The sequence below is a fragment of the Diadema antillarum genome, unplaced genomic scaffold (genome assembly GCF_040938485.1).
Source record: "Diadema antillarum isolate AM-2024a unplaced genomic scaffold, OU_Dant_1.0 seq00000994_RagTag, whole genome shotgun sequence".
NCBI lineage: Eukaryota > Metazoa > Echinodermata > Echinoidea > Diadematoida > Diadematidae > Diadema > Diadema antillarum.
In genome coordinates, this window is record NW_027271832.1 from 765,001 (window position 1) to 777,454 (window position 12,454).

Consider the following 12,454-nt stretch of genomic DNA (forward strand, 5'->3'; position numbering starts at 1 on the left):
TGCTCTTAGAATTTTACGTTGAGATAATGTCCTCTAAAATGTATGAACTGCCACGCTACGCCTGCTGTAAATAATAATGCTTTCTCCTCAACCACCTCCTCCTCCTACTCAACGTTCCCATCCTCACCCTCTTCTTCCTCCTCCTCCTCCTCCTCCTCCTCCTCCTCCTCCTCCTCCTCCTCTCCTTCCTCCTCTTCTTCTTCCCCGCCTCCGCATCCTCCTACTCAAGCTCATTCTGCCCACACCTCCCCAACTCCCTTGCCTGCCGGCTTATTTCCCACTCATTCCATCCTTGAACACTTGTCGATCGTTATGGGGTCACTTACCGCATATTCCACACATGACCGGGCAGCGTCTGGCGACGGAGGCACTGCTGCACTGACCGACGCCCCACTGTGGCATTTATCCGAGGTGTCCTCACATTTCTCTGGGAACAAAATCGAAAGTCATTGAAAAAAAAAAGAAATACATGTACAACACATGCAGGAACACCAGCAGCAACAACAACAACAATAACAATAACAACAACAACAGCAGCAGCAGCAACAACAACAACAACAACAAAATTTTCATATTTGGTCTCTTTGTCTTCTTGACTTGAAGATTGCGACTTTTTTCCATTTACTGGATGTTTTGCATGATCATGTAGTATTCAAGGGAGCCAACAATGACTTTGTCGTCTCAGGTATAAATGAATGCAAATAAGGTTTACCTGGTTGAACATGAGAACTATATTTATTGTGTGTCATAATTTGCCCCAATTTGCAAGCATAGCAGCTCACGTTTTAGTTATTCATGAGCATTTGGACATGTACAAGTATATATTTTCATTACAGGACACATCTGGGTTTTTTTTTTATTTTATTCACAGAAGTAAAGCAAAATGAATTTATATTCTTGATTTCTTTCGCGTTTGCGAATATCAGAAAATTAAACTGATCTTAAATTCTTTTTAAGTTTTAAAGTTGTGAGGTGATGGCATCATAAGCTCACTCAATAACATATTCATATCAACTGTTCAAGAACTATTACTCCCCAAATAACGATTAATTTTTTTTTTTTTTACTTTTCATTCGATTTTTTCAGCAATTTTTCTTACTTTGTGCTTGTCATATTTTTACTCTCTTTTTTCGACTTACTTTGAACTGGTCTGCAATTTCCCTTTAAAAAAGCTTTGAATTTACGGTTTTTGGTTAATTCCATTTTGTGGTAGAAATTCTTCACCAATTCGTGACGTCACAGTAGAAGAACAAACTAAAGAAAATATAAAATGAATTTTATATCCATAAGACATTTGTCCAAGGACACCAAAAGAGCATTTAAACTAAGATCTATCTCATGTAAGGATAATCATTCTACATCAAATTGCCAAAGTAAATCGCAGTCACAGAAAAAAGGACGTCTACTTTTATTTGAAAAGATGTTTTCATGAAAAATTAACCAATCGTCCGAGATTCATAAGTTTTTCTAAGGTGTATTACAATTATTTATGCACTCACTTCTCCTTTAATGATGGACTCCAAGACGGCAAAAAGTGGTCAAATCTCATGCTGTTTGAGCCTAAAACTTTTGAAGCGATTCCCGTCGTCTCCCACTGACCCTATTAACAAAAGTTACCACTCATCTAGCTTCAAGCTACATCTATTCGAAATGAGGACTATTATACCTTCGCACAATTCGCCGTACCATCCCTTGGCGCACTGACACGTACAAGAAGCTGCGTCAACGGTTCCTCCTGGCTGGGAGCAGCGAAGTTCACATACTGTCTCAAGAAAACAAGTGTACATGAATTTTGAGATCCCATTTAAGTCTTTGTTTTAAAATTAGATTGTAATGATACTTTGTGTGATTGGTAAGATTTACTACATTACATGAAGCGACGTGTTTTTGTGAATTCAAAATATAATACCCTCTCATCTCAGCGTCTCTGTGAGGCTAGTTTCAAAACCACATTTATTTATTTATTCATCTATTTATTTATTTATTCTGTGTTCTTTATACACGGTAGTCTCTTCAGTACATAAAACTGCTTTACAAGAGAGACCTGTATTACATCAAAAATATCAAAATATACAGTTTACAATTTGAAACAAATTTCGAACAGTACAATGTTACAATCCATAACAATATATTACATACAATACATTACAAAATACGAAAAGTTAAAACGGCAATCAAAATATCGATATCGTGATGACGTGATAACTAGTTTTATCAACCAAAAGTGGATGGGTGCATGTCGTTTTTCTTCGGCATGAGAGGAAAGTACGGAACAGCGTTCAAGAAATAATCTGGAAATAACTGCACACTCACCAAAGCCTTCGGATCCTGGTCCAAATTTCTCTGCAAAGATATCGAAGTAAAATAGCAAACAAAAACACAGTGAAGTACATCTTCTGTTTACAGCCCTGCTATAGTTTTACGATGAATTTTCAATATTTCATGGATTGAATATTCAAATGATTGATTCATTTGTTCATTTATTGATTTTCATCCATTCATTTAATTGTTTGTGCCTTTTTTCCATTACAGTTCATTCGTGCATAGAACGGGCAAAAGAACCGTTCAAATGCCAGCACTATCAATGTAGAAATATTATCTTGCAACTACTCAGTTGTTATTTTGAGTTTATTTTATTTCGTTGCACCACTGGAATTTCCTACAAAAATTATGTTGCGCACCAAATCCTAAAACATGTTTTTTTTTTTCATTCATATACTTGAGCATATAGTATAAGCATACAACACAGGAAAGAACCTTTCAGGCAAAATCTATGGAAACAGATCAATAATTCAGACAGATAAAAAAAAATTAAGCAACGACTTCCTACCAATTTGGGTAACGTAATAAAAACACAGGCGTGGGTAAATTAGAATTTCAGAGAAATATCAAGAGTATGTTTAAAGATTGCGAAGAAAAAAAAAATAGTTCGCTCTCCAGTCGCTAGATATTGCATATCAATTGTTTAAAAAAAATAGACTTCATAACATTATCTACGTCAATCTTGGCTTTGGGCAGCATATTCTATTTTTGTATCGGTTTCTCGATCCATGAATCATGAGAGGTTATTGAATTATACGGAGATATACGGGAAGCAGTTCCCTGCCCAATTCTTATACAACATTTATGATAATACTTCATCTCTCATTTTCCAGGTGTCTCATGATATACGATTGTGAAACGATTTTGTTGTGTGTTTTCAGTCCACCATCATCACCGCTTTTTTTTTTTTTGTTCTAGGATTTGAATAATTTTTCCCCCCCAAAAAAGCACTGCAGTAATCAAATCTAGTGCATGTGACAGACTCGTGAAAGACAAAGTGCTGTTTGGAATTATGCAAAATCGTGTTTGTTTGTTTTTTCTTCAAAAAAAATCTTCCTAGTGCTTTTTACCACAGAATCAACATGTTTACTCCTTTCACCGTTCACGGTGCTTCTCGAGACAAACAATGAAATATTCACCAGCAGACAGAAAGCATAATTTGATTTGGAAGAAAAAATGCGTCAAAAGACGTCTTTTATACGTCATTACCCTTTATACCACACTGACTGAATGCACTTCTTAATGACAATATGGATGAGAAGTTGATATATTTAACAAGAGTAAAAACAAAACAAAACAAACAAATAAAAAACACATACTCACGCTTACACACACAAGCACCTGATTCATATATCGATCAATTGTGTTCAAGTCGTGCTGAAAACTATAGGGACACTTGTCTATTATACTTTTTCGTTGTAATACAGCAGTGAAGATACAGTTAACTACATAACGTTACGTAATGTTTAGTACAATGAGGGTGGATATACCCAAGACGAAGTGGAGGCCGATATCAAACCTATGAACTCAGTTACCCCCCCCCCTTTTCCAGACTCCCTCACTTGATGGCAATGAAATTGATAGGCGAACAAGATCGTCTCTATGTTTTTACCACAAGTTTTGGCCTTGTGAGGAAAAGACGCAATTTTCTTGGTCATATTGCTCTGATTAGACACATATACATACATGGCTTGCCATAGTCATAACTGCATCAGGATATAAAAACTTAGATGAATTTTGCATCATTTGTACTAGGAGATAAAAATGTATAGTTTCTGTTATGTTTCTCGTGCCGTTCGAGGGGGGGGGGGATTACTCCACACTTTGAATTTGTAGGAGTGCAGCATTAACTATAATGATATGCTACACGTTATATATACATTGAGGAAGACATGGAACATTTTCTGTCCAACTATGTCAAGTGGGATTTAAAAAAGCGTAATAAATTAGCTATTCATCAGAAAACTGGTCTAGAATACACCGTTGCATATTTTTCTGTGTTGAACAGACTTTTTGAAGCAATCAGCGAGTACGAAGTTCAGTTTGGACGTTTGGGTCTGGGTACGGGATCTGCGAATCGCCTCCATGAAGTTTCCAGACTGTGAAATCTAGAGCATTGCTTTTTACGATTATGCCGACATTTTGGTGCTGGAATAAAAAAAAAAAAAAAACCTAACACTTTCGTCACCCCTCCCCTTCCATTTAGTGAAAAGTTATAGAGAAGTCTGCGACCTGTATTATGTTTATTCAGAATGGGGCATTCGCGGATTTGCAAGTCTCCTGATGCCGAGCTGTTTGGTGTGTGTATTTTCGTTTTTGTCTTTTTATTTTTTAGAACAAGTGCAGGAAGAACAGGATCAGCAAATCAGACAAGCACGCTGTTAAGGCATCTGGATGTAACTGCCATTACGAGCGATGAGGGAATTGTGCTACTTTAGACATAAAGGTGCATTTGCATAACAGGTGCGTGTCGATATAACAAGTGCATTTAGCAGCACATGTGCATTAAGCGACACGAATTTGCATCTGCGACGGTATAATGTATACGTCTGTGGGTACGGGCAGTGAAAAGGAGCACACCTTTTACTTCTGTCCGAAGGATACTTTCCTTTCCTAAAAATACTTCCCCAAGTTACCTGCATATTATACTGTCGGACACAATACGGCTTTGAACATGTGATATTTGTGACACCCACGTCGAGAACACATATGGCGAATGGACCGAGTACAGGTTATGCTCCTCATAATCATTTTTTCTGTGTTTTTTGTTAATCAATTCGAAAATAATTTACGGCTATACTTTTGCCCAATTCTGGACCTCTCACACACAAATTATACTATAGTACATTCATATCCAGATACAAACAGACAGACAGAGAGGCAAACAAAAACACAGACACAGACACACTTACACACAAACACACACAAACATGCACTGCTCTCTCACTCTTCTACCTTGTCTATGGGCACGAGCCCATTTCGTATTTCCAAGAAGATTCAAGAGCCAGTATGATCGTTTGACCGATAGGGACAGATTTAATGATGTTGTTACGCACGAGTAGCACCAGCCAAATATGAGTTTCGATTCCGCGTTAGATTTTTGTTACGTCGCCTTTACACTGATGACTTTCAAATACAGTCGGCCGTGTATTTTACTGAGTTAAAGGGTTGATTTGTATTCAACTATCTCTGTATCACCATTCACCTTGGTCTTCGGAAGAGTTGTTATGACGTCCGTCTCGGTCTTTTGAGCCCTCTTATGACAAATTAGTCCGTTACCATACAACATCCCTCAAAGCTCGGGTATATGAATTATAAAAGATTACGTGGGTATAGACAACCGGTTACAGTTCGTTATTCCATATAAAGTTCGTTAATCCGAAAATGACATGAGGTTCGTTATTCCGAAGGTTCGTTAACCATAAAGCGTAATTCGGTTCGTTATTTCGAAGGTTCGTTAATCCCAAAATGAAATAAGGTTCGTAATTCCGAAAAAGAAATAGACCTTATTTAGTGACAAAATACGGTGGTGTAATTCTAGATAATTAAAATTGCTTTAATTCATGCTTGAGCTTTCACCTGTCCTGATGTCGCAGCACTTGGCGTGTTCTGTATGCAGACCTCTCTTCTTTCTTCTCTCCTCTTCCTTTCCTGTCTTTTGTTCTTCGTAGACTTGTATTGTTACCGTCTTCTCTCCTCTCGGTACTGTCTCGCGTCTTACAGTGTATATGCGTGTGGGTAATTGAATGTGTGTACGAATGTGTTGTCCTTGTCATATTTTCCCGGTACACGTGGTTCAGTGAACAGTGTCCGGGCATTAGCATTGGTATTCTATTTCTTTTTTCTTTACGACCTGTGTATCTCAAAATAACTACATGTACATTGTTATAAATGACTTAAATAACCTACATTAAATACTTGAATAGATATCATTTACTCATTATTTATCTAGCGATCCACGTCCGACAAGCTTTGCTTTTTAGTGGATCACTATTTTCCATAATCGAATTTATTTTCCGCTCGCCCACGAAGTATCTATACATTGTTCCTCCTAATTATTGTATATATTATATGTTGTTCAGAAATTTATCTCGTATACTACATGAATCTTTTGCAAACGTTTGAACAATGTTATTTCATGACATGTATACTTTGTACTATGTTTTTGATTTTTGTTGATTGGAAATAAACTATGACTGAATTGAATTGAATTGAATTGAATTGAATTACAAAATGAGAGGATATTAGTACGTAATGAAGACACGCGCACACACACCCATACACACACACATACACATACACATACACATACACACACAGACACAGATATGTATCGATACACACAAACACATACGATAAACATACTTCTTGACAAACGGGAATACAATCGTAATTCGTCATTGCTGGGGAAAATGTATTTCCCCCTTCTTCCTCCGTATGGCACCCTTCCCTTCTTCTGCATTATCATCAGGATAAACCATGCATGACGTAGAAACATCAGACAAGGTGTTAGATGTCACTCAAAGGGGGACAAACGCCACAGATTATTCCATTTTGGGATCAACGAACCTTATTTCATTTTCGGATCAACGAACCTTCGGGTTGGTGAACATTATTTCGTGTCCTGATTAACGAACCTTCGGAATAACGACCCTTATATCATTTTCGGATTAACGAACCCCTAAGTGTAGGGAGGTTGAGTGTTTCGGATTAACAAACTAATAATGAACATCACACTGATAACTGAACATTACTGTGAATTGATCTAGCAGTGTGAACGTCACAAAACGTGAGGTGAGTACACTCCATACAGGAAAATCAAATTCCTGTCACGACAAAGGAAGTGAATGGTATACATGTACTGTAAAGCACTGAGCACCACAACTTGGTGGAAAGGTGTTATCCTATATAAGGAAAACCAACATAAACCATATTATATTCTTATCATCGTAATTTCATGGTACAGTGTATATGTTTCCGTCCACCGACCTTTATCCTGCACATTGCAATGACCTGCGTTGAATCATCTACGAGCTCATTCGAGCACTAATACATAGTCCCTTGGGCACTCTTGAAAGAATAGTCAAAACCCTAACAGACAAAAGACGAAACCTGAAAGAAACGGTCACTTCATTCCATCGGCTAAACCTGTCATTGCCGCCCAGTGCAAGTTTTTGTCCCTGCCATTCAGTCTTTAGGGATTGGTAATCATGCTTTGTCATGGCAGGAGAGATTAAATTACTACTGGACCAAGAGAGGATGCTGTCCCTCCTTTAGTGCCTGATACTCACCGCAAATGCCACAGGTAGCAGGGCAGTTCTTCAGCACGAAGTTGGCGTACTGAGTCTTGTTACACAGACCGGCATAGCCCCTACAGGCAACCTCACCTCGGCTGTCGATACACTTCTCTGAAAAATTAGCGTTATAATAATAATACGTCATTATTATCTTCGGCTACAGTGAAGGTCATATCATCATTATCATCATCATCATCATCACTCCCACCATTACCATCATCCTCGTTGTCGTCGTCTTCGCCATTTTCATCATCATCATACCATCATCATCATCATCATCATCATCATCATCAGTTGCATACCAGTATTATATCATGCTTCACGTGCTAGTTAATGATATCAATGATATATAAATCAAATGTCTGTTATTACCGGCTTCTTTACGACAAGTCACCACCAGCAAAAACAACAACTCCATTCTTTCTTATAAAAAGCTCAGTTCCGTGCTCCTATTATACCGTGACTGCAGCCGATTCTACTCGAAACTTCTACGACTACAACTTTTATACTATATATGACTACTACTATACTATGTGACTACTATACTGCTACTACTACTACTACTACTACTACTATTACTACATCTACTCATATACTACTTCTACTACTACTGCTACTACTACTACTACTACTACTACTACTACTACTACTTACACTACTACTACTACTACTACATACTACCATTACTACTTATTACAACTACTGTTTATCGTTTTTACTAATGATTTGTGCAGATATATACCTAACTGCTCAATCCAATTATGCCGATGATACTGTCGTGTATTTTTGTGATAGTAATATTGACATATGAATCTTAATAATGATCTGGTTTGTGTTTATAAATGGATGTGTGCAAATAAACGGACTATCAATTTTGAAAAGACTTTATCTTTACTCATTGGATCAAGGCACATGTTGAATAGATGTTATAGATTAGATGTTTTTATGAACGGTATACCAATACAACAAGTGGATCATGTTAAATACCTCGGTTTTATTGTTGATAACAAATTGAAATGGGATGTTCATATCGAGAATTTATGTAAAAAACTAGGGAAATTAGTGAAGTATTTAGGCAGATTTCGTCATTTTATCAATGAATCTAATCTGAAGTTGCTTTATTAGTCCATTATCTTGCCACTTTTTGATTATGCTGATATTATATTTTTTTTTTATTCAAGTCACAAAAAGTATATCAAGCAATTGCAAATTCTTCAAAATCGCGCTGGGTGGATTATCATGAAAACAAATCCTTATGAACATGTGTCTAATTTACAAATTCATTCTGTTTTAAATTGGTCTACTCTTGAATCTAGACGTAGGAAGCATTTGAACATGTTTGTATTTAAATCAACTCATAATATGTTATCCTCATCTATGAATTATATATTCCAGCCTTCCCGTTACTCATATTCTCTTCGTATCGCAGGTAACATTCTTCTCCCAAAGCCTCGTACTGATTATTGTAAAAGAACAACACATTATAGGGGATCGATGCAATAGAATACACTGCCTTATACCTTGAAATTGACCTCAAGTCCAGATATATTTTTAAAGGTATTAGAAAATTGTATTTCTGATTTTATGTGACTATTGTTTATGTATAACGTGTAGATGTATATTCCTCATTCAGTTTCTTTCTCTGTTGAATATACGTAGATGTCTGGTTTTTTTTTGTGTGTGTGTTTATATTTTTATCATCGAAGTTTATAATTGTATATAATTCACAGCTGATATATTTCTCTGAATGTTTGCATTTTCTTCTTATGTAACTATACTATTTGTTTATATTTCTCATGTGAGGGACCCCTCTGTAAAGCAGCGCTGTTACGATAACAGTGCTGAGTAGGGCCATCCCTCCGTTGAAGGTCTATTTTCTGTAATATATCTTTGTTTGTATATCTTTTTAATGACGGAAAATAAATACAATACAATACAATACTATACTAGCTACTACTACTACTACTACTGCTACTATTACTATTACTATTACTATTACTATTACTATTACTATTACTATTACTATTACTATTACTATTACTATTACTATTACTATTACTATTACTATTACGATTACTATACTCGCCTCGCCTCCTCCCTCCCCCGGCTTGGTTGCTTTGCTCCCTCGGGCGACGCGGACGCACAATATCTCACGCCCAACTGCATGCTCTCTGACTTTGGCTTATCTTGTAACTGATACTCTTACTTCTATTGTTATTCTAAAGCTCACTATGGAAACAAGTATACGTCTAAAAAGGCCGATCCCCGCTGATACTACCACCACTACTTTTTGGAATGGCACTGTTGCTACTACAACAAACAATGGTAATTATCACAGTGTGCTTAGAATTAATCTGCCAGTGAAAAAAAAACAACAGAATCAACCCCCCCCCAAAAAAAAAAAAAAAAAGAAAAGAAAAAAGAAGGAATGATTACCCCTCTACCTGAAGAGAAGAAACTGAATATGCTCGGTTATCCGCTATACGCTGATAACATTCTGGTGAACAGAAATTTCCAAAATATACAGGCTATGTTAAATAGATTTTAAAAATTCTTCCGTGTTTTAGGCTATGGTAAATAGGAAGAAATTCTACCGTATTTTTAAATCTTATTCCAGTTTTATAATGGATGTCCTAATTTCCATGAGGGACCGTAAGTGCGTTTTTTTTTTCTCCGTGTTCCATTTTCGAAGTGATGTTTTTTTTTTTCTATGTAATCACCTTGAATGGCTTTATTAGAACTTCTTCAAAAAATTTTCCCGCTATGATATCATATGTCTTGGTTGCATAATGGTTCACAAGTTCAAATGTCGTGAATACGCGGTTAGATATTTTTAAAAAAGAATGGCTTGGCGTACATGGATAACGGTTCTGTCGTTAATTTCCCATGAACTGAGATTGTTATCAGAACAAAAGTGGTAGCATACAGCACTGCGCGCAGGATCGGTGATACAAATACGACGAAAAAACACGAACTTCTGAATTAAATATCGCATTGACGTCATAAAAGAATCACGCATCACGCAATCACGCTGGATTTTTTGAACGTACCGAGGTGACCGTAACCGAAACAAACACTCGTTAAAAGAACAACATACCTAACAAATAGTTCACATAATTGTAGGTTTCAAATAAGGCTTAACTCTTGCTGTGCTGTGTAAAATTATTATATTTATTCATTAATAATTATTATGATATAATCATCATATCTATTTATTACTAAAGAAAAGGATTTCTGCTTCTTTTCTTCCTACATTGTCTGTTGGTATCCATCCAGAAATTCTAATTGTATCTAAAGGTAATGATCATTATCATTATTCACCACCTTTTGACAATGAAATTGGTAACTGCATTTTTTCTATAACATATTGATCTATACAATCTGTATTAAATGTTGTGAAAGGATCAAACATGAATGGACCATGGAGAATCGTTCATCATCTCAAGTTAAATATTATAGGAATCACCACATAATATTTTCTCGTACCAAATTTCCCATTACATAAATGTATTACCATGATCTGTGAAGGGTCTTCTTTACATCCATGAGCACAATAGCTGCGTGGGATGGTTAACCTTAGCAAGCCTACTTTTGCAAGGTGCATAAGAAACCGCTATAGGTAGGAAAGATAGGTGTGAGTATGGTTATGTTCCATGAACTGGAAGGAAGTGATTGAGCAAAGTATCCCTCATTTTTTCTTTCTTTCTTTCTTTCTTTCTGAGAGGAATAGAACGAGTTACTTCAAGAAAACTAGCACAAAAAGTGCGGCCCCGACTTTGCGGGTGTTGCCTAGCAACGAAGTTAATAAGCATGTTTGAGGAAGAAGACGATTATAAGTCATGAGACTGTGGACGTGCACAGAGTCGATTTTTATCGATGTTCTCATCCATTATTTATCGAATCTTTACGTAACAGGAGCCTAACCATTTCCCAAAGGCAACACGTATTCAACTTGTGGCATTTTCGATTCCTTCAAACCTGCAAACGTGAAGGGCATACAAGTAATTGAATCTGCAACAAAGAGGCCCGACATTAATGAAAGAATCGGCCTGGTGAGTATTTTATCGCATGTGTCGATAATTACGAAACTTCTGGACATTGCCGGAAGAAAGGTGAGGGAAAAAAGAAATTAACTTGTTGTATGCCTGCTCTTGGTATTCAACAAGCGAAGGAAGAATGGATAATCAATTTCCGTTTGCCTTGAGGATGAAAGGCTGCATGATTCATGGACACAGCAGCTCTTCTGAAGGGTCTGTCTGGGATAACATTAATGCGCGATGTCGAAGAATCGAACCACCATCACAAACATCAATGTAGCTAGAAAGACAGAAACTTAAATACAATCTTGTAGGCCGACATACTCACCGTCGCACCGATCACCCCACCATCCCGTTTTGCAGACACATCGACAAGTTTCCTCGTCTACGATTCCGTGGTCGCATTCGACGTCGACTTCGCAAGCCCACATCTTTCAAATTAAGCCAAACAACTCTCTACCGCTGTCACAATGCAATATTTACCATCACATTAATTACATGTTTCATTGTTGTTATGATATTCTTCTCATTACCAAGTTACCATGCATGATTATCATCACGAAATAAAATGAAATGAAATGAAAGGAAATGAATTATTATAATTGTTGCCATCATTATTATCACACGTAGCATCATCTGATTGTTCCTGAAACTTTCTATATGGTGTGTATAGTAAAGAAAGATGTTTACTGTAATATTTTGTGGTATTTATCCCTACATTATTGGACACGTTGAGTGAAATGCATATCCGTGGCCCTTGGGAATATCCCAACACAACTTAGCATGGGGAACATGAAG

The 12,454-nt window shown here is 36.8% G+C and overlaps 1 pseudogene; it reads right to left on the minus strand.

Annotated features, from left to right (window-relative positions):
- The window catches only part of LOC139742292 (uncharacterized), a 29,334-nt pseudogene extending 17,247 nt beyond the window's left edge, over window positions 1-12,087 (minus strand).
- Window positions 12,088-12,454: the final 367 nt, after the last annotated feature.